The 23474-nt window shown below is 39.5% G+C and overlaps 1 protein-coding gene, 1 non-coding gene and 1 pseudogene across 7 annotated transcripts in view; 2 read left to right on the plus strand and 1 right to left on the minus strand.

Moving 5' to 3' along the window:
- Positions 1–23474, minus strand: part of PPP2R5E (protein phosphatase 2 regulatory subunit B'epsilon) — a 175439-nt gene that overhangs the window by 102614 nt on the left and 49351 nt on the right. The gene's annotated exons all lie outside the window — the stretch shown is intronic.
- On the plus strand, positions 2385–2478 carry LOC112128856 (U6 spliceosomal RNA; annotated as a pseudogene).
- Positions 3908–4049, plus strand: LOC112128938 (small Cajal body-specific RNA 20). Its single transcript, XR_002911382.1, has one exon. It is a non-coding gene; the product is annotated as a small Cajal body-specific RNA 20 (non-coding RNA).

Below are 23474 nucleotides of genomic sequence, written 5' to 3' on the forward strand. Positions count from 1 at the left end.
TAAAGAGGCAGTCTAAGTCCTGGCCTGTTTCCAACACACTTTACAAATACTTACATCAAAGACCAATGAACACTTTTAGTGATGAAAGTCTAAGGAAGCTTATAAATTCTAGGCAGTTTACTTTTTCTTAACTTGGGATGGGTATCCAGATGTTCAATATATCACTGTTTTTTTATATCTTACAATTAGTTTACAAAAATTATTTATAATCTTTCATTTAGATAATACATTGAAGACTGACAATTTTTAGAGGAAAAACTACAAAGGCAAAGAAAAACTGTTTATAGGTATGAAGTCACAGCATTTAACACACTTAATGATTTAAAGAAAAACACTGCCTAGAAGTGGCTTTTAAAACTTTTATGATAAAATATTAAAAAATGTAAGAAAAGATAGTTTTTTTTAATAGCATGCATTCATGCCCTATTAAAAAGAAGGAAAAAGTTTCCATCCAAAAATATTCAGGCCCTATAATTTTAACCCACAGGAAAGCCAAGCTAAAATGAAAAAACATTCAAAGGGAAGTTTACAGTGGAAACTCTGACAAATGCTTAACTACAGTGTCATGAACAGCACTGCTATTATATGCATGTCTATATAGTCAAACTTGAATACATACATTCTTCATTTCAATTCATGGCCATAAAAATAGAGGATTATGATACTTAAATCTTCTATCTGTCATTGATAAACCTAAACAACAACAAAAAAGTAAAAGCATTAACACAAGCTGGAGTCAGAATATTCCACAAACAATGCCCTCACATTTGAAAGTAGGAAGAATGCTAACTTAAACCTGTATAATGCTCAAGTTTTTCAAGCATTCTCAAAATGTATTATTTCTTCTTCTTTTTCCCCCCCTTTTGCTTTTTGTTGTTGTTGTTGTTCTCATGGAAGGCCCAACACTGGATCAAAATGAGTTATTTTATTTAATGATCCTACCAACCCAGTGAGCTAGGCTGGCTAGGTTTGATACTCACTTTGCAACTGAAAAACCCAAATTCACCAAAGATAAATGCTTTGCTCAAAAGTATATTTCAGTAACGAAGATTATATTCAAGTACATATCTTACAGGCTACAAAAAGACCACTCCTCCTTCCACTAAAGTTTATAATATTAATAACATATCCTTTAATAAGGAGGCTTCAAATCCCTGCTGAATCAGTTCAAATATCACATACCATACTGTGACTTCTAAATCAGACTCTACTGTCTACCCAAGTAATAGTTACATTAATCAATCAATGATTAGTAGTTTTTAGGCATTCAATGCCCTACTATATGGGTGTATTACCGGCACACACAACTCTATACTGCTGGTGGTCACTGTTCTTCTAGCCTTAGAATTTTAAGTGCCTTTAGATCCATTAACAATTAGTAATCATAAAATAATCTATAAATTACTTATTCATGACATTCACAAATAGGATCATATATTTAACATAAACTTAACTGAATAAGAAGCTACTTTATTATACCTGACTAGTGTCCACTAACAGCTGAAAACTAAGAACAAGAGGAAGCACTCAGACTGTAGAGTAGTAGAGTCTGTTTTATGACTTTACTACAAACATACACACACACAAAATATGAATCCAATACATCTCCATTTCTGAATGGTGATTTACAAGGACCAAATCTCCACACCTCCCATTTAATTAATGGGCTGTTCTCAGGAGTAGGCTTATAAAGGCCACAATACCTACTAAATATTTGGATTACAGCCATAGAGTATCAGCATCTGCACCATTTCATAAAAAAGAAAACCATTCTCACTAAAAAATTAAGACAGCATATAATACTACTACTACACCTACTACATATCTGCCTCAGCCAAACTCAATAGACCATCTAAAAGCAAATGTGCAATGTGGTAATATTAAATAATATAAATAACCACCATTTATTGAGTACTCATTACATTCCAGGAATTGCCAACCTGCTTTAATGATAACAACAACAAAAATTGCAGCTAACATTTATTGATCCTTGATAGTGAGCCAGGCAATGTTCTATGTGGTTTAGAGAAATTATTTCACAACATCACACATTACAAATGGAGAATCCAAGATACATAGAGACTAAGTATTTCACCCAAGGTCATATTGGCAATTAAAAGAGGGGAGGGGAGAAAAGAAAAAAAACAGTAATGGAGAAAGGAGATGGAAAGGAGAGGAGAAGAGGGAATAAGAAAAAAAAGGGAAAAACAAATTAGATACATTACCTATAAAACTTAATTGCCAAATAAATGCAAATACTCATTTTAAGGAAGGTCCTTAAACCTTTTCAAAGAAAAGTGTAAGGCAGCCATAAGGTTAAGGGTCTCTTATCTATACAATACAGGATCTTACTGAAAAAGCTCTTAATAAAAATGTACACTGAAGTGCTATCACTTCAGCAGCATATATACTAAAATTGGAATGATACAGAGAAGATTAGCATGGCCCCTTTTAAGAGAAAAAAATTTAAATATATATATATATATATATATAATTTTTAAATGTATACTGAAACTACAAATCCAAAAATCCACATGAGAGAAACAATGAAGCCCAACTGATACTGGTCTTACACAAAACATGGACAAACAATTCAGCTTGGAGATCCTTCAAATATTCACTTGAGGCTACTTTCCTACTTCAAATGGGGAAATAAAAATGACATAGCTTAGCTTCAGTTAATACTTGGTCACCTGCTGAAACTACATATAAGGAAACCAAAGAAGGGCAAATTGAATAAAGGTTTTTATGATGTGGATATCTATCCTGTAGAACTGAAAACAGACTATTTTCAAATGACTTGGGACACATCGAATGACAACTTGTGGTCCTCTGCAACCTAACATCTGGCCTCTTTTTGAGAATGGTGAAACTGAAACCCAGAGGTCTCAATGAAACTTTTGGTTTCACAATTATTCCGAATCTCAAAGAGCTTCTTAAAAATATGGATTATATCTACCAATATTTACCACATTAAAATTAAAAATGGGAAAATTTTTAATATTTATTTATTCATTTCAATACAACTGTAAATTTTTTAAAACTACTTTAAACTACATTTTCCTCAAAAAAAATGAGTGAGAAAAGTGGCACCATTTTACACTTTTATACATCTCTTTAATGTCTGGCTTAATAGAAAGCAATTGGATTCTCAAAACCCACTTTTGCTTCAATTTCTTGCAACAGTACAGGTAATGTAGATTCTGGAAAACACAGTATAGTCATGAGAGAGGGAAAAACATATAATGTCTTAAGTATTACTATAAAATTAGTTTTGACCTCACAGACCCCTGAAAAGGTCTCAGGAACCTTTGGGGATCCCCAAAGCATGCTTTGAGAACCACTAATCTAGGATATGAAGCACACACTGAGAAACCATGAGAACCTGGCTCCAATTCTGACTTACCCTGAGAGGAGATTAAGTCACTTAACTTCTCTAGATCCCAATCTCCTTCTCAATAAAGAAATCACTGGCCAGGTACGGTGGCTCATGCCTGTAATCCCAGCACTTTGGGAGCCCGAGGCGGGGCAGATCACTTGAGGCCAGGAGTTCGAGACCAGCCTGGCCAATATGGCAAAACCCCATCTTGTACTAAAAATACAAAAACAAAATTAGCCAGGTATGGTGGTACACGCCTGTAGTCCCAGCTACTTGGGAGTCTGAGGCATGAGAAATGCTTGAACCCAGGAGAAGAAGGTTGCAGTGAGCTGAGATCATGCCACTGCACTCCACCATGGGCAACAGAGTGAGACTGTTTCAAAAAAAGAAAGAAGAAATAAAAAAATCATTAAGAACAATACCTATCTCCAGTCTGTTATGCCCAGATTTCATAATAAAGATGAAAACACACAGAGATACACTCTGAGCTCTGTAGAAGATGAACTTCTATATAAAGTCAACTTCCAGGGCCTCTCTCCCATGGTGCTGTGGGCGGGGGAGGAGGGGCGCTTTTCTCCTCAGCAAAGACTGGAGGCCAACATCAGCCCTCAAGGATCATCCTCAGAACTGCCACAAGCTGGGCAGCCTTGTTTTCCTACCTCACACATTTATAGTAAAATAAACAAATAAATAAAGCCAACTTCTCAGGTACTATTCAGGTGAAAGCTCCACCTGTCTGTCCCTAAACATTCTAGTTCCATTCACTTGGCACCTTGCTAAATGAACTGACAGGTTTGTTTGTCCACACTTAGAACAGACACTGAACAAAACATAACTTAAGTCTTTAGAACAATAAAGGTAAGAAGTGGCTGCCTGTATAACTCAGTCTATGTAGCACCTAACATCATACTAACAAACTAAAATTCTTTTCAACAAATCTTAACTGAAAAGGACGATCTCTGAGAATGGGAGGACCTAAAAAAACATTCTCGCTGAATCCCAGTTAGTGAAATGAAACCGATGGAGAGGGAAGAACTAATATATGCAATAAAAGATTAGGTTAAACCGTATGCAAGTGCCAATTTTATACATCAAGATGGTCAAATATTGGAAATTTCATCTGGTTCAACCTAAAAGAATGCCTTATTTTGTTAACACTCAGACTAACGGTGTTAACGCACCAAAGGTCGCTACTCAAATTTGAATGCATACATGGTAAAACTTTCCACAAAGAATTTTTGCTTTGTTTGTCCTTTTTGTAATATAAATATTAAAATATACTCAAAAGTAGAAAGGACAGTATAATAAACCTTCACATACTCATCACCCAGGATCAACAATTACCAATCTTTTACCAATCTTACTTCACAGACAATTTTAAGGAAATCCATTTCCACAGCCTCAATTTTTCTTTTTCTTAAGAGCTGGGGTCTCGGCCAGGTGCAGTGGCTCATGCCTGTAATCCCAGCACTTTGGGAGGCCGAGGAGGGTGGATCACGGGAGGTCAGGAGTTTGGGACCAGCCTGGCCAACATGGTGAAACCCTGTCTCTACTAAAAATACAAAAATTAGCCGGGTATGTTGGTGTGCCGGTAATCCCAGCTACTAGGGAGGCTGAGGTGGGAGAATTGCTTGAATCTGGGAGGCAGAGGCTGCAGTGAACCGAGATCACGCCACTGCACTCCAGCCTAGGCAACAGAGCGAGACCCTGTCTCAAAAAAAAAGAGTTGGGGTCTCACTCTGTTACCCAGGCTGAAGTGCAGTAGAGTGATCATAGTTCAATGCAGCCTCCAACTCCTGGGCTCAAGGAATCCTCCCACCTCAACCTCCCAAGAAGCTGGGACTACAGGCACAAGCCACCATGCCCTGCTATTTTTTTAATTTTTGATAGACATAGGGACTCAATTTCTTGCACAGGCTGGTCTCGAACTCCAAGCCTCAAGCAATCCTCCTTTCTCGGCCTCTCAAAGTGCCGGGATTACAGGCATGAGCCACTGTGCCCGGCCAGACTCCATTTTTTTATGTATTTCATCCTAAAACCGCCAGCCTGAAATCTTGTCTGCAATGGCACTGCAAATTCTTCTTTTTCAGCTTCCCTTTCAAAATCCTCCTTCTCTCACATTAAAAGGAGAAACACACCTGCTCACTGATCTCAAACCTTAGCACAGCTCACTTCCCTCCCTGTCACCAAAGGGTCAGTTTGAGTGTTAAGAAAATAGCAACTGGAAAACAAATTCTTTTGCAAATCTAGTAGTTTATCCGCTTTCAACAATACTGAAGGAGGATCTAACCAGTTGTCATCAAAAATAATTTTTGGTGATAGATTGATTTTTGACATATAACTCAGAAATAGTTCAAGGGATTGAGTGATGCTGCAATAACAGAACACTTCCCATTCCTATCTCTTATTTATATAATTAGGATTTGTCAGTGCTTTATCACAATAAAAAAGAAAATTATGAAATAGATTTGGCCAGGTGTGGTGGCTCACACCTGTAATCCCAACACTTTGGGAGGCTGAGGCGGGTGAATCACCTGAGGTCAGGAGTTCGAGACTAGCTGGCCAACATGCTGAAACTCCGTCTCTACTTAAAATTAAAAAATTAGCTGGTTGTGGTAGCGCACATCTGTAATCGCAGCTACTAGGGAGGGTGAGGCAGGGGAATTGCTTGAACCCAGGGGGCGGAGGTTGCAGTGAGCCGAGATCGTGCCACTGCACTCCAGCCTGGGCAATACAGCAAGACTCCATCTCAAAAAAAAAAAAAAATTGATGCTAAATCCCCATTCTGGCAATAATCAATATTCACCCATGTACGAAGAGCTCATTTATTTAATTTTAAAAAAAGCCACAGTCCTATGCATTTCATTGAGATACATTTCCAATAACTATTTAATATTTTTAACAATCATTTATCAAAATGTAATACCTTTATATTAGTTTGAATTATGTGATAATGGCAATGGCAAATTCTGTTTACTTCTGAATTGAATTAACATTTATAGCCTCATGGTCACAAGACATTTTAACTCTTTTTATTTTAAAATGATATATTTTTAAAGTATGAGAAGTATGAGAGGGTTATCGGTTAATAAGACTTTTGAGTCTAAAAATATTTTTTATTCTGACAAAATTCTGGAGTGAGTACGATGGAAATACAACTTCAAAAAACAGTTAAAGAATTCATTCAATTTTTTAGAAGATGATGGTAGGAAACAAATTGCTGTCCACCAATACCATTAAATACATATATAAAAGTAATGAAACAATTTAATTATTAAATGTCAACATTTTAAAATATCCTAGAAATTACATGCTATGCAACTATGTAAACATGTAGGAAAGAAAACTTTTCAGAATCAATACAAAAAATACATTGTTTTACAAAATTCTTTCAAGCCTATATGAGCAAAAATGTTTGAAACCTGTTGGCACGGAGGCCGAGCACAGTGACTCATGTCTGTAATCCCAGCACTTTGGGAGGCTGAGGTGGGCAGATCACCTGAGGTCAGGAGTTCGAGCCTGGCCAACATGGTGAAACCCCGTCTCTACTAAAAATACAAAATTAGCCGGGCATGGTGGTGCATGCTTGTAATCTCAGCTACTCAGGAGGCTGAGGCACAAGAATTGCTTGAACCCGGGAGGCGGAGGTTGCAGTGAGCCAAGATCGCACCACTGCATTCCAGCCTGGGTGACAAAGCAAGACTCCGCCTTGGAAAACAATAACAACAACAACAACAAACTGTTGCCATGGGTCACGCATGATTTTAGCCTCTATTTAGATGGTATTCTGAAAACATGACCTTTGGTGAAATCTTTATTTATTTAGTTGTTGGGTTTTGGTTTACGCAAGAAAGGGGGGTAATATGAGAAGGCATGAAACACATCTGGCTGACTCGGACATCTGAAACTAATAAATAGAGTAAACCAGACTGTTAACAAAACATTTTATCTGAATGCATAAAAATCTTAAAAGTGTTTAATTATATTTACTTTTAAGTACCAAAACAAGGCATAGTCAGACAGCCCCTAGAAAATCTAACAGAATAAACTATTCATCATCAGTTTAATTTACCCAAGGCCTACTGTGAGCTGGGCCCTCAACATACAAGTACACATTCCTTCAACAAATAATTTTGAGCATTTTCTAGGGCTCAGACACTGTTCTAGGTACCGACAATACTGCAGTGAACAAAAGTGACAAAGATTTCTGTCCTGCTGGAGTTTACACTCTAGCAGGACGCACAGATAATAAACATTAGAAATAAGAACATAATACAGGCCAGGCCCAGTGGCTCACACCTGTCATCCCAGGACTTTGGGAAGCTGAGGCAGGCAGATTGCTTGAGCCCAGGAGTTCAAGACCAGCCTGGGCAACATAGCAAGATCTCATCTGTACTTTTAAAATATAAATAAAAATTTTTTTAAAAAATCATACAGTACGTTGAAACGAACAAGTGTAAGAGAAAAAAATAAGCAGAGCAAGGAAAGGAACATGGGGGGGGTCACAGTTTTAAATAGAATGTACTCGCAGACATAAAGAAGATGAGATATTCGCCTAATTATGACATCAGTGTGGTAAGTACTATAGGAGATTAAGGCTCTCAGTGGGAATGGGGAGGAGATACCTAGTTCTCCCTCAAAGAAGTAGTGATATCTGAGCCAACTGTTGAGAGAGCAAAAAGACGTTGGCCAGAATCACAAGAGGAAGAAGGGCTCTCCCAGCCGAGAAAATAAATAGCCCGTGCAGAAAGGGCACAGAGAGGTGCACGTACACAGCGCATTCACGGCAGGCAGCTCCCCATGAACTGGGAGGAGGAAAGAGGGCGCCACTAGAGAGAAGCTGGGCAGGTTCAGATCCGAGAGCTTCCATTTTCTGCTGTGGGGTCCAAGGGAGCACACTACCAGCTGCTGCAGGCAGCTCCATGAAAGGTGGTTCCACAGGGGCCGCGCCACGCTAGAGATAGAGGCGTATTGACATTCCCACAATAGGAAGAAAGGAAAGAGCAGAGCCGAGATGGGGGAAGGAGAGAGCAGCACAGACTCAAAAAGCTCCCGAGCCAGGCACGGTGGTTCACACCTGTAATCCCAGCACTTTGGGAGGCCAAGGCGGGTGGATCACGAGGTCAGGAGTTCGAGACCAGCCTGGCCAATATGGTGAAACCCTGTCTCTACTAAAAATACAAAAATCAGACGGGACAGGTGGTGCGCGCCTATAGTCCCAGCTACTCAGGGGAGCTGAGGCAGGAGAATCGCTTGAACCGGGGAGGCAGAGGTTGTAGTGAGCCGAGATCACATCACTGCACTCCAGCCTGGTGACAGAGTGAGACTCTGCCAAAAAAAAAAAAAAAAAAAAAAAAACAACTCCCAAGGAGTTAGAAGCAGAAAGATTCAGGGCCCAAAGCAATGAAGCTCAGGCCACAACAGAGATGATGGGGCCACTCCCTAAAGGGAGGAAACCTGTGAAGGGGACCGGACCAAGGAGTAGCTGGAAATACAAGTCTGGACTGGAGAAAATTCTAGCCTGGAGATACAGACTAAAAAGTCTGAGAGGGGAAACTGAAGGCATCAGAATGGATATGATCGATCTCTTTCTTTCTCTTTCTCTCTCTCTCTCTCTCTCACACACACACACACACACACACACACACACAAAGAATAGTATCAAGTGTAAAGAAGAGCACCAAGGACTTCTAAGCATTTCCTTTTTCAGAAAGAACTTGCTCACATGAACACTATTATTAGTATTTTTTTCATCTGTCTTAAGCATACGCTGTGTCAAACACCCACAAATATTCAAAAGCAAAAAAAGCAACTTCTTAAGAATGAGGCAATGACAAGAACGAGGCTATTACAGATAACTTTTGGAACCACAAGAAACAAAATTATAATTCAAACCAAAGAGAAGTATTCTGAACCTACTGAAAAGATTGGGAAGGCCAGACACAGTAAGTTCTAAGTCTAGGCCAAGTATATTTTCAAAGTCCTTCACAATTTCCTTAAGCTAGCAAAAGATATGGAGAGGTTTAAAAACACTATCAGGGCACCACAAAGTTTGATTTTTATGGCCTAATATTTTAGTAATTCACAATAAAAACACATAAGCCAATAGTATCTTTTAAATTTACAGGAATCCTAAGCAGCAAAGAACTACCCACAAAAAACAAGTTCGCTCATCTTTCCTGAGAGGTTGCACTTTCAACAATCCTTCTGTATTAAGGAACAATGCAACAGCACTCTTATTTTAAAATTAAATAGTTTTTCAGCACATTAAGAAAAGAAAAATAAACACCTCTGAAGCAATTAATATATTCAAATTCAACAGTCATTTCTTACAACAGCTTTTTTACTTGTATTGTTTTCACAAAAGTAAACGTTCTATCCAAAAGCAACATCAATTTCTTTTACAGAATTTTAGCCTGTTATCTAATTCACAAAAGAACTGGTACTGCTACACTCATTTAAAAAAAAAAAAAAAAAAAAAGCATACTGGCAACAATATGAATTAAGATATGTGAATGCCCTCTTCCATTTTATTTTATTTTATGTGTTTTAGAGAAGGAGGTCTCACTATGTTGCTCGAGCAGGTCTCGAACTCTTGGCCTTAAGCAATTTTCCTGCCTCAGCCTCCAGAGTAACTGGGACTACAGGCACTAAGCCATGGTTTGTTTTTCTTGTTTGTTTTTTGGGGGTTTTTTTGAGATGGAGTTTCACTCTTGTTGCCCAGGCTGGAGTGCAACAGCACGATCTCGGCTCACCACAACCTCTGCCTCCCAGGTTCAAGCGATTTTCCTGCCTCAGCCTCCCAAGTAGCTGGGATTACAGGCATGTGCCACCATGTCCGGCTAATTTTGTATTTTTAGTAGAGACGGGGTTTCTCCATGTTGGTCAGGCTGGTCTCGAACTCCCAACCTCAGGTGATCCACCCGCCTCGGCCTCCCAAAGTGCTGAGATTACAGGCATGAGCCACCGCGCCCAGCCAGCCAAGATTTTTTTAAGGTAGAGAAAAATAAAAGTCTGCAAGTGTTTTCACTTTTAGTAATTCATAAGAATTAACACTATTGTATTTGTCATTGTACATATACTGACAAGCTTTTTTTTTTTTTTTTTTGACACTGAGTCTCCCTCTGTCACCCAGGCTAGAGCACAGTGGTACGACCTCAGCTCACTGTAACCTCTACCTCCCAGGTTCAAGTGATTTTCCTGCCTCCACCTCCCAAGTAGCTGGAATTACAGGCATGCACTACTATGCCCAGCTAATTTCTGTACTTTTAGTACAGACAGGGTTTCACCATGTTGGCCAGGCTGGTCCCAAACTCCTGATTTCAGGTGATCTGTCCACCTCAGCCTCCCAAAGTGCTGGGATTATAGGCATGAGCCACTGCACTGGCCGACAACAAACGTTTTTGATGGCGAAGTCCCCTAAAGGCATTTCCTCTAAAAAATGTACCCTAATCACATTTTAAAGTTCTAGGTCCTCTTTTCCCAATTCCCACTTCCCTCCTCCCCTCTCCTGATTTCTCCTCCCCCCACCCCACCCATCTTTCTTTCCCCATTACACACACACACACACACACACACACACACACACACACAGATCCTTTAAACATTTCTACCAGGGAGCAATTTTTCTTCATGGTGCTCACAAGTAGAAACATTTGCACAAATGGCAGGTTCCCTAACAAATCCCAAAAGAAACACTCTTTTCTGCTATAAGTTACACACACATTCATACATAAATATCTATTATGTATATAGGCCAGTATTCTTACTTTGAAATGTATACTAAATTATATACACACTAGATACAAAAATCCCATCACAAGTGTTTACCAACACCATCATTTGGGTTATAACAGAATATAAAGCTGCAAAACACATGTGGTCCACAGTACTCCACTGTTTCCCACCCTCCCATTTCCTTTCCTATCCTGTTCCTGCTTTCCTGCCTCCTTCTTCCCCACCATCCAGCATAAACTCTAAGTCCCAGCCTGTGGCTCGGCTAATCCCATGTCTAACCCCTGGTCTGTTAACTTAGAAGGCCCCTTTCCACTCCAGCCTCTCTCTCCACCCATCCTTAGAGGGTTCTCTCAAATGACACTTCCTTCATGAAGACTTTCCTGGCTGATTCCCTGAACCTGATGTGATCTCTCCCATCCTTTGAGCTGCAGGAGCCGCTCATTCACATCTCTCTTACAGCACTTAATTTGACTGCATGATGCAATCATATCTGCCCTCTTGAATTATATATAATTATATTTGCATCCTTGTAGTCCTATGAGACCAGCACATAACATGAATACAGCTGAACTGTCTCAAACCCACATGCTTCTGTAACAAATAATGTATTTCCAATACAGCTGTCCATAAACCCACACCTATACCCAGGCCCTCTAACAAGAATACTTCCTACCTTAGGAAGAATCTGAGAAAGTTATTTGTCTAGAAAAGTAACACAAAACCAATATCCTAGTATTTTAACACATTGCCTCAATTTCCATAATGTCATATTACTTGAAAGTGAAAATAAACATTAGCTCAAGTTGTTAAGACATTTTAAAATAAGAGAAATGTGATACAGTCCAGAAGGAAATCAGATTTGGAATTAGAACTATTATCATTTACCACCCCCCCCCCTTAAATTCCTCTTGTCTTTTTCTCCAATGCTCCTAAACATTGTTGCTAGTAACACCAATAGATGTTTTGCTTCTTCAGGAGAGTAGTTTGGAGAGGAGAAGCTTGAGAATGGTTAAAAAGAAGGGAAGTGAAAAGTGTGGATAAAAGGATGGGGTCAGTGCCAATGATGTAGGCATTTTGAAATCAATCTAATGATTTCTGAAAAGCATTCAGAGACTGCTATAAAAGCCTGATAGGTATATCTATGTTTTGAGGGTCTTAACAAATTTGTAATTTTAGTTCTTTCTATACAAATTAATGTTTCACCTTTCAAAACATCTTTAAACCCAGTAATAATCTCAATAGTGTATGCTCTATGTATTTCCTCTGTCAAAGAATACTTCCTCTTATTTCTACAACTCAACAACACTTAATTTCAGGATTCTATCCTCACATTGATCATCTCAACACAATCACTTTTTCTTAATTTTCCTCTCAGATTCAGTCCAAATATTCTTTTCTCAGGTGACTCCAACTGCTTTATTACAGTACCATCAAGGTTTTAGTAACTTCCTCTTCTTTACTTATCTTCACATGGTCTCAACTGCTTCCTTATATTCTCCCTCATGTCTCCAAAATAAAAAATGACATCAAATGAGACACAAAACCGGGAAGCACCTTTTACATTATACTGTATTACATAAATATTTTATTTCTATTATTCACTCTCATGTTTTTGCTTCCTTCCACCCCTATCTCACCCACACACCTACTTAGGACAATTTCTTCCAAATGCTTTCCTGCTAAAGGGCACTGCTTGCTACTTAGCAGGCATTTAATAAATATTCTTTCAGTGAATGATTTTTTTTTTTTGCGACAGGGTCTTGCTCTGTTGCCCAGGGTGGAGTGCAGTGGCACAATCATTGCTCACTGCAGCCTCAAACTCCTTGGTCCAAGCAATCCTCCCACCTCAGCCTCCCAAATAGCTAAGACTAGAGGGGCACACCACCATGCCTACCTAATTTTTGTTTTATTCTTTCTGTAGAGACGGGGTCTTGCTATGTTGCCCAGACTAGTCTCAAACTCCTGAGATCAAGCAATCCTTCCACTTCGGCCTCCCAAAGTGCTGAGATGGCAGGTGTGAGCCACTGCACCCAGCCGTGTGAATGATTTTAGGAGAATCCCCTAGACTCTATAATTCCTTCTAAAAAATTCCCAGAAAAGGGCCAAGCATTGTGGTTCATGCCTGTAATCCCAGCACTTTGGGAGGCTGAGTTGGGCAGATCACTTGAGGTCAGGAATTTGAGACCAGCCTGGCTAACATGGCAAAACCCCATCTGTAGTAAAAATACAAAAATTAGCCTGGCGTGGTGGTGGTGCATACCCGTAGTCCCAGCTACTCGGGAGGCTGAGGCAAGGGAATTGCTTGAACCCAGGAGGCAGAGTTTGCAGCAGGCCAAGATCGCACCACCGTACTCCAGCCTGGGCAACAGAGCAAGACTCCATCTTAAATAAATTAATTAATTAAATTAAATATAAATATAAATATAAATTTAAAAATTCCCAAAAAGGCTTTCATGAAAGCTATCATGGAACTGTGTTACCCAACTGCATGACCAAAAAGACCTAAAGAATCTAAGCAACTTTAATTTCTGGTTTTGCAGATGAAAAAATGGAAACCCAGAGGGGTTAACTGACTTATCCAAAATCACACAGATGGTTAACAACAGAACCAGAATTAGAATCCAGGTCTTCGAACCTCTTTACTTTTGTGTAATATTGGTGGTGTTGGAATTTTGGTTTTGTTCTTGCTTTGATTTAATTACTTTTTGCATTAATTTGGGGGGGTAGTTTATTTCTGATTTTAAAAATAGTATAGGCTCACCAAAGAAGATTTGGAAAGTAAAAAATGAACATAAAAAATTGCTAATTCACTTTTCAAGTATCACTGCCTCTCATATACCCTCACTCAATACAAACTATTTGTCCCAAAACTCTTCTTCATGGATTTATATAGCCCCACACTCAATGTTGGTCACCAAATACCATAATTTTTGTTGTTGTTGTTGTTGTTTTGTTTTTTGTTTTGTTTTGTTTTTTTTGAGACAGAGTCTCACTCTCACCCAGGCTGGAGTGCAGTGGCCCGATCATGGCTCACTGCAGCCTTGACCTCCCAGGCTCAAGTGATCCTCCCACCTCAGCCTCCCAAGTAGCTGGGGGACTACAGGTGCACACCACCATGTCCAGCCAATTTTTGTATTTTTTTGTAGAGATGGGGTTTTGCCACATTGCCCAGGCTGGTCTTGAACTCCTAAGTTCAAGCAATCTGCCCTCTGGCCTTCCAAAGTGCTTGAATTACAGGCATGAGCTGCCGTGCCCAGCCAATACCAAAATTCTTAATTTCAGGTATCAACAAGCTTCCTGATGACACCGAGATTTAGAACATTTCTATCATGGTATGTCAGAATTTAATTCAAGTACAAGTCATCTTCCTTTTCTTTGAGTGATGCCTTTTTCAGCTACATATCAATGTTTAAACAATACATGGAACTAGAAAACTGGCACATGCACAGCCACAAATCCAATGAAGTCCAGGCCAATTTATATCATCACCTACAATGCTGAAACATGATATATTTTGAGTATCTTAAAAACAAGTAGCTGAGGTAAGCAACTATAAACATACTTTTTTCCTTAAATTTTATGTATATGTTAGTATATGAATACCTAAGTCTGAATGACCTCTAGCTAATAAGTAGTAAAATTCTTGCAGAGTAGAAGAACTAGGCCAAATAAAATTGTGCTAACCAATATAGCAGCCACGAGACACGTATAACTACTGAGCACTTGAAATATGACTAGTCCTACCTAGTCAATAAATGGTGCTGGGGAAACTGGCTACCATATGCAGAACGAAACTCGACCTCTACACCTTTCACCATATACAAAAATTAACTCAAGATGGATTAAGGACTTAAATGTAAGCTCTCAAAACTATAAAAATTCTAGAAGAAAACATAGGAAACATCATTCTGGAATGCAATAAAATCAAAAGTTGACAAGTGGAACCTAATTAAACTAAAGCACTTCTGCACAGTGAAAGAAATTATCAACAGAGTAAACAGACAACCTACAGAATGGGAAAAAATATCTGCAAACTATGCATCTGACAAAGGACTAATATCCAGAATCTAGAAGAAACTCAAACAAATCAACAAGAAAAAAACAACCCCATTAAAAAGTGGGCAAAGGACATGAGCAAACACTTCTCAAAAGAGGACACACAAGCAGTCAACAAGCCATGAAAAAATGCTCACTATCACTAATCATCAGGGAAATGCAAATCAAAATCAGACCGAGATACCATCGCACATCAGTCGGAATGAGTACTATTAAAAAGTCAAAAAATAACATGTTGGCAAGGTTGCAGAGAAAAAGGAACACTCATACACTGATGATGGGATTGTAAATTAGTTCAGCCCCTATGTTAAGCAGTTTGGAGATTTCTCAAAGAACTAAAAATAGAATTACCATTTGACCCAGCAATTCCATTACTGGGTATTTACCCAAAGAAAATTAATGGTTGTTCAACCAAAAAGACACCTACACTCTCATGTTTATCATAGCACTATTCACAATAGGAAAGATATGGAATCAACCTTCAACAGTGCACTGGATAAAAAAAAAACGTGGAACATATATACCATGGAATACTATGCAGCATAAGAAAGAATGAAATTATGTCCTTTGCAACGTGAATGCAGCTGGAGGTCATTATCCTAACTGAATTAACACAGGAACAGAAAGCCGAATACCGCATATTTTCACTTATAAGTAGGAGCTAAACATTGGGTACACATGAACATAAAGATATGAACAATAAACACTGGGGACTTCAGAAGGGGGAAGCCAGGTGACAAGGGTTGAAAAACTACCCACTGGATGCTATGTTCACTATTTGGATAACAAGTTCAATTCGAAACCAAACCTCAGCATAGAGTAATATACTCATGTAACAAACCTGTACATGGACTCCTTGAATCTATAATTTTTAAAAAAAAGCAGTATGACTAGTCCTTATTGAGATATGCTGTAAATATAAAATACACATGAGACTTCAAAGATGTAGTGTGAAAAAAAAATCTAAAAATAGCTCATTTTTATATTGGTTACATGTTGAAATGATAATATTTTAGATATACTGAGTTAAAGAAAGTATATTATTAAAATTAATTTCAGACTGGGCGCAGTGGTTCATGCCTATAATGGCAACACTTTGGGAGGCCAAGGTGGGCAGATCACCTGAGGTCAGGAGATCGTCACCAGCCTGGCCAACATGGTAAAACCCCGTCTCTGCTAAAAATACAAAATTAGCCAGGCATGGTGGCATGCGCCTGTAGTCCCAGCTACTCAGGAGGCTGAGGCAGGAGAATTGCTTAAACTCGGGAGGCAGAGGTTGCAGTGAGCAGAGATCGCACCATTGCACTCCAGTCTGGGTGACAAGAATGAAACTCCATCTCAAAAAAAATTAATTAATTAATTAATTAATTTCTTCTGTTTCTTTTTACTTCTTTAAAATCTGGCTACTGGAAAATTTAAAATTACATGTGTCCTACATTTGTGGTATCATATTTTTATTGGGGAGCACTAAAGTAAGACAATAAAGGAAACAAGGGGGACAAAGAAACACATCAAGAAACAAAGGGGAAATTTTTCCATTCCCTAGGCCCTGGAAGAGCCCAGAAACTTTCTACTCTGTGTTCACAAAAGAAACCTAATCATTCTCTGTTCAATAACCCGACCTACAGCTTACTACCTCTGAACAAGAATTACAGGTTTATCTTAAAGGCACACTGATTTTTTACGCCTTTATATACACCTAATATGCTTAGCCTAAACCTAAATTGTCATGATAAAGGAAGAAAAAATAATAATGCTTTATTTTCTAATGGGAGAGCTTCCTTTTTATTCAAAAGGAGACTTACTTCATGAGACTTTCTGCACCACACAGCTGTTCTTTCCAGTTAAGGACTCAAAAATTCCTTTTTCTCTCTTACATGATGGTTGACAATGTAAAAAATTAAACCAAATATAGAGGTGCCCTTTAGAAAGACTTCTACTAAACAAGCAGTATTCCATGTTATTATGGCTCTGAGGCCTCTTATAAAGATTTTTAAAGGGTCATAACAGGTTTAAATTAATCCCATGGAAAGAATCTGACATTTTAAAAGGATCTGATGACTCAAAACATTCTTTGGACTCTCCCAGCCTCTTCACTGGAAATGCACTCAGGACAGTCATACCAGTTGGGTTTCTTGTATGATGGCACAGATCAAGTACAAACTTGAAATGTGGAATAAGAAGAGTTATCTTAGGCTCTCCTTGATCATCAAGTGTTTTGTTTTTGTTTGTTGGGTTTTTTTGTTTTGGTTTGGTTGGGAAGGATGGTGGCATGTGTGTGTTTTACTTTTGCATTTGAGTGGAAAGGAGTACTTCACAGCAAAACAATGATAGCCAAGTCTTCCAGTCCAGGAATTACCAGGAGCCTTATCAGAACCAGAAATTGCATCTTTAGACAACTTTTATAGCCTCATAGAAGATACCAGGCTTCACTTTGCCAAGCTCTACTAAATTGGCCTGCCTGTCCCTACCGCTGAGCAAAACATGAAAAAGCTAGAAACAGCAACACAAAGTCAAGAGTAGCCAGCCGCTCTAGGCAAGGAATTCTGATCTACTAAAGGTGAGTGTGGCATGCAGCCATAAGAAATGAGGTAGAATCGGTTTAAGCAAAGGAATCATCAGATAGTTGTATGACAGAGCACCCTAACTCCTTTGTGTAAAGCACTGTTGATAGTCAGGCCCAGATAACTCTTTTTTGGTTTGGTGGTTTTTTTTTTTTTAACCCCAAACTCCTGGGCTCAAGTGATCCTTCTGCCTCCGCCTCCTGTGTAGCTGGGACTGCAGGCACTTGCCACCAATCCAAGCTAATCAGATAACTATTTATTGTGAGCAGCTCTTCTGTGAACTGTAGGATATTTAGCAGCATCCCTGGCCTGTCTGCCACTAGATGCCAGTAGCAAGTCCTTACTCTTTGCCGCTTCAATCCTCACTCAAGCATCACAACCAGGTCTCTCCAGACATTGCCAAATTACCGTGTGTGTGTGTGTGTGTGTGTGTGTGTGGCAGGGGGAGGGGGAGGAGAGCAAAGTGTGTGTGTGTGTGTGTGTGTGTGTGTGTGTGTGTGTGTGTGTGTGGCGGGGGAGGGGAGGGGAGCAAAGTGTGTGTGTGTGTGTGTGTGTGTGTGTGTGTGTGTGGCAGGGGGAGGGGGAGGAGAGCAATGTGTGTGTGTGTGTGTGTGTGTGTGTGTGTGTGTGTGTGGCGGGGGAGGGGAGGGGAGCAAAGTGTGTGTGTGTGTGTGTGTGTGTGTGTGGGTGGGTGGGTGGCAGGGGGAGGGGGAGGGGAGCAAAAGAACCCCTAGGTGAGAATCATTGGTAGAGAGCAAAAACACCGAAAACAGTTGCGACAGCAGCTAAATAAAGGCTGCTTACACTGTATCCAGCGTGACAAACTGTACTCAAGCTGTTAGTTTTGCACATGTGGCAAGACATATTTCTGACAAAATTTCTGATATTACTAAACATGAAGGATAACAATATAATGAAGTACTCTAGAAATATTAACCTCGTGAGCTTCAAATGACACAGGATTCTTAAATCACTGTGGAAGTGATGCTATCTGCCTCACTAGCTCATTTAGTTTGTAAACTTTTAAAAATAAGAGTAACCAGTAATGATGGTCAAGTATTCAGGTGATGTTCCAACTCCTAAAGTCGGGTTACTTGTTCTTTTTAAAATTATAGTTTTAAATTTTAACTGTTTAAATTAAACTGTAGGAAGAAGGTATTCTCAAATACTCTACTAGAAATGTAAAACGCAACGTCTAAAGCAATTCAGCAGCACCTACCAAGGCTTTTATTTTTTACCCAGAATTCCACTTTTAAGAATGTATCCTATAGACATACTCCCCTATGTGAACACAGAGATATGTCTTAAGTAGTTCCCCACCAGCGTTGTTTACAACTGCAGTAAAATAAAAATGCTCCAGATGTTATCAATAAGAAAGTGGCCTTAAGTAAGTTACTACTTATTCATACCTTAGAAGACTGTACAGCCATTTATTTATTTATTTATGAGACAGAGTCTCACTCTGTTGCCCAGGCTGGAGTGCAGTGACACATTCTCAGCTCACTACAACCTCCACCTCCTGGGTTTAAGCAATTCTCCTGCCTCAGCCTCCTGAGTAGCTGGGATTACAGGTGTGTACCACCACACCCGGCTAATTTTTTGTATTTTTAGTAGAGACAGAGTCTTACCAGGTTGGCTAGCCTGGTCTCGAACTTCTGACTTCACGTGATCTGCCCCTTTTAGCCTCTCAAAGTGCTGGGATTACAAGCATGAGCCATCGCGCCCGGCTGTAAAGCCATTAAAAAAAAAAAAAAGACAACCAAAAAAAAATGACAAACTTTTCAGTAGGAAATGAAACATTCACAGAGACCAAGATGGTGGATCATGCCTGTAATCCCAGCATTTTGGGAGGCTGAGGTGGGTGGATCACTTGAGCTCACCAGTTCAAGACATGCCTGGACAACATGACAAAATCCCATCTCTACAAAAAATACAAAAACTAGCCAAGCATGGTGGTGCGTGCCTGTAGTTACCTAGCTACTTGGGAGGCTGAGATGAGAGGATGGCTTGAGCCCAGGGGGCGGAGGCTGCAGTGAGCCAAGATCACGCCACTGCACACCAGGCTGAGCAATGGAGCCAGACCTTATCTCAAAAAACGAAAAGCAAAAACAAAAAGGCCAGGCATGGTGGCTCATGCCTGTAATCCCAGCATTTTGGGAGGCCGAGGCAGGCGGATCACTGGATGTCAGGAGTTCGAGACCAGCCTGGCTAACATGGTGAAACCCCATATCTACTAAAAATACAAAAATTAGCTGGCCCAGAGGCGTGCACCAGTAATCCCAGCCACTTGGGAGGCTGAAGCAGGAGAATCACTTGAACCCAGGAGGAGGAGGTTGCAGTGAGCCAAGAACGCACCACTGCACTCCAGCCTGGGCGACAGAGCAAGACTCTGTCTCAAAGAGAAAAAAAAAAAATTCATAAAAATATATATAGTGAGAGAGAAAGAGTACAGTACTATTTTTATAAAAATAAACATGTCTGGCCAGGCACGGTGGTTCACGCCTGAAATCTCAGCACTTTGGGAGGCTGAGACGGGCAGACCACTTGAGGTCAGGAGTTAAAGACCAGCCTGGCCAACATGGTAAAACCCTGTCTCTACTAAAAATACAAAAAAAAAAAAAAAATTAGCTGGGCAATGTGGTGACCTGTAATCCCAGCAACTAGGGAGGCTGAGGCAGGAGAACTGCTTGAACCCGGGAGGCAGAGGTTGCAGTGAGCTGAAATTGTGCCACTGCACTTCAGCCTGGGTGACAGTGCAAGGCTCCATTTGAAAAAATAAAGTAAAATAAACATGTCTACATGTATGTATATGTAGACAAAAAAGTCTAAAAGAATATATACTAATTTGTTTTCTTTTTTTGGCAAGCATTTTTGGGGTTTTTTTGTTTGTTTTTTCAAGAGAGGATCTCTCTCTCTCTCTCTCTCTCTCTAACCCAGGCTGGAGTGCAGTGGTGCAATCATGGTTCACTGCAGCCTCAACCGGGTGCAAATGATCCTCCTGCCTCAGCCTCCCAAGTAACTGAGAAAACAGGCACGTACCACCTTGCCCGGCTAGTTTCTTCGATTTTTGTAGAGACGAGGTTTCCCTATGTTGCCCGGGCTGGTCCCAACTCCTGGGCTCAAGGGATCCTCCCGCCTCAGCCTTTCATAAGTGCTGGGATTACAGGCGTGAGCCACCATGCCCAGCCAAGCATATGGTTTTTAAGCCATTTACAGTATTTTTCAAGACCAAGACTTAAAAACAATTTGTACTGTTCATTTTACAAATTAAGTGTTGAGAATTTTCTTTGTTAAATATCACTACTTCTATAAATCATGCTTTGTGGATTATTCTGCATCGTACACTGGGATGTACTGGTGTTCACCGTTTATCCAGCAACATTATACCAACACTGCTTGAGCCCTCAAGAGTGAGCCACTTGGCCGGGCACAGTGTCTCATGCCTGTAATCCCAGCACTTTGGGAGGCCAAGGCAGGCAGATCACCTGAGGTCAGCAGTTAGAGACCAGCCTGGCCAACATGGTAAAACCCTGTCTCTACAGGCTGAGGCACAAGAATCGCTTGAACCTGGGAGGCGGAGATTGCAATGAGCCAAGATCACGCCACAACACTACAGCCTGGGCAACAGAGTGAGACTGTCTCAAAAAAAAAAAAAAAAAAAAAAAAGAGTGAGCCACTTAAGGCTTAATTAAATTTGCCAAACCAACCTCAAAGAGTTAAGAAACCTCATCCAGCTCGCCTCTTGAACCATAACCCATCAATAACTAAGAACATATACAGAGGGAAATTGTTCCATTTAGAACATTGTTTTAATAAGTGTTTATTAAGTGCTTAATAAACGTGTAATTTATAGTTTAATTTAGCAGACTCTCATCATATGCAGTCAAATTTAAATGATTCTAATTTTCCTTTTCAATTTATTGATCTGAGTAATCAAAACTAATGGATGTGATTTTTCTTCTCCGACTTAAATCTTAAAAGAATGAGCAAAGAAGCCAAATGCCTGAAAGACTGACAGAACTAACAATTAATAAAAATTAAAATCTCAATTCTAGATTTGGAATAACAAACTATTTTATCTGGGCACACAGTTTAAAAAAAAAAAAGGTAGTTTTCCAAGAATTTTTCTGGTTCTAAAATACACAGGCAGAGACACACTTCAAATCAAAATGTCAGGCACTCACCATAATAGCTATGGCCTTTAAACCAACCCAGTACCCCTCCCCCTGCCCACAGCTCTAGCCAGTTTAACTGCTTTTAAATGGAACATTCTAAATTGCTAAAAATAAACTATCTCTATTTCCTCCTGCTTAAGTTTTCCCATTTTCCCATGACATTTTAACCTTTATTCAGGCAGTTATGATCACAAACATACAATACCTATATGATACCATTTCTAACCATTTTATATAGAGATGCATAAATGTGTGATAGTATTTCCTTTCCCTTCAAAAAACAATATGGCAAAATAACTTGGAAGATCTCTAGCCAATTAGAACCCTGGATCTGAAGACTGACTCCGTGGGATTTCATAAAACTTGGCTCCCCATCAAAAGGCCACAATTATTCTTTCTTGACTACAAGCATCATCTCTGGATTATCCACATCTCTTCCATCTCCAAAGATAACTAAAAAAATACAGGGTAACTAAATGAGTATAAAAACACATGAACCTGGCCAGGTGCAGTGGCTCCCCCCTGTAATCCTAGCACTTTGGGAGGCAGAGGTGGATCACTTGAGGTCAGGAGTTCGAGACCAGCCTGGTCAACATGGTGAAACCCCTTCTCTACAAAAAACACAAAAATTAGCCGGGCATAGTGGCACATGCCTGTAATCCCAGCTACTCAGGAGGCTGAGGCAGGAGAATCGCTTGAAACTGGGAGGCAGAGGTTGCAGTGAGCCAAGACTGTACCAGTGTGCTCCAGCCTGGGCGACAGAGGGAGAATCCATCTCAAAAAACAAAAAAAAAAAAAACACATGAACCTGCTCAAGGTTTATGCAGAAAGTGGAAAGGTAAATCAATGATGGATGCAAGATATCATACAACATCCTCCTTTAATGGCCAGAAGCATACTCATGTTAGTGGCATCACCTGGCATCACAATTCTCTACTGTTCAATATTTCTATTATAATATCAATAAATCTCATTTTCTTATTCACTTAGAATAATACATTTGGTATGTGGTGAACTTCTGGCAATAACTGAACTTAGCTCCTACAGCTTATGTCTTATTTTGAGCATGATGTCAATTCAGCCAACAAAACTATCTTATCAGAAATGAACTTAATATCTCTTCTTTATAATTTAGAGAGCTTTTTCAGGTAGTATCAACCAAGTCTTGAGGGATTTTTTAAATGTTTGTTTTTTTCTTGAGACTCAATGTCCTAAAGACAAACAGTGTGGTTTTTATTCAGTGAAAAAGCAAAGTTTGCTTAAGTTCTCTAAGTTCTACTTACAAAAGAAACTACATAATACATGCATGCTTTTAAACAAATGTATACTATCAGGTTGACCTCTCTGTCCATTTCACTAACCTCTTGACATCATTTCTTTTCTTTTTTTTCTTTTTTTTTTTTTTCAAGTCTACATCATGCTTTGCTTGACATGGTTTTAGAAAAGGATGTTTTTCAAGTTTTGTGTATATGAACCTTTGGAAGGTTTTTAAGTGTCTTGGATCTTCATTAATATCACTAAAGAAAATACAATAACAAAAAATTTTTATGAATTCAGGAAGTA

Source organism: Pongo abelii, chromosome 15 (assembly GCF_028885655.2).
Source record: "Pongo abelii isolate AG06213 chromosome 15, NHGRI_mPonAbe1-v2.0_pri, whole genome shotgun sequence".
NCBI classification, from domain to species: Eukaryota; Metazoa; Chordata; class Mammalia; order Primates; family Hominidae; genus Pongo; species Pongo abelii.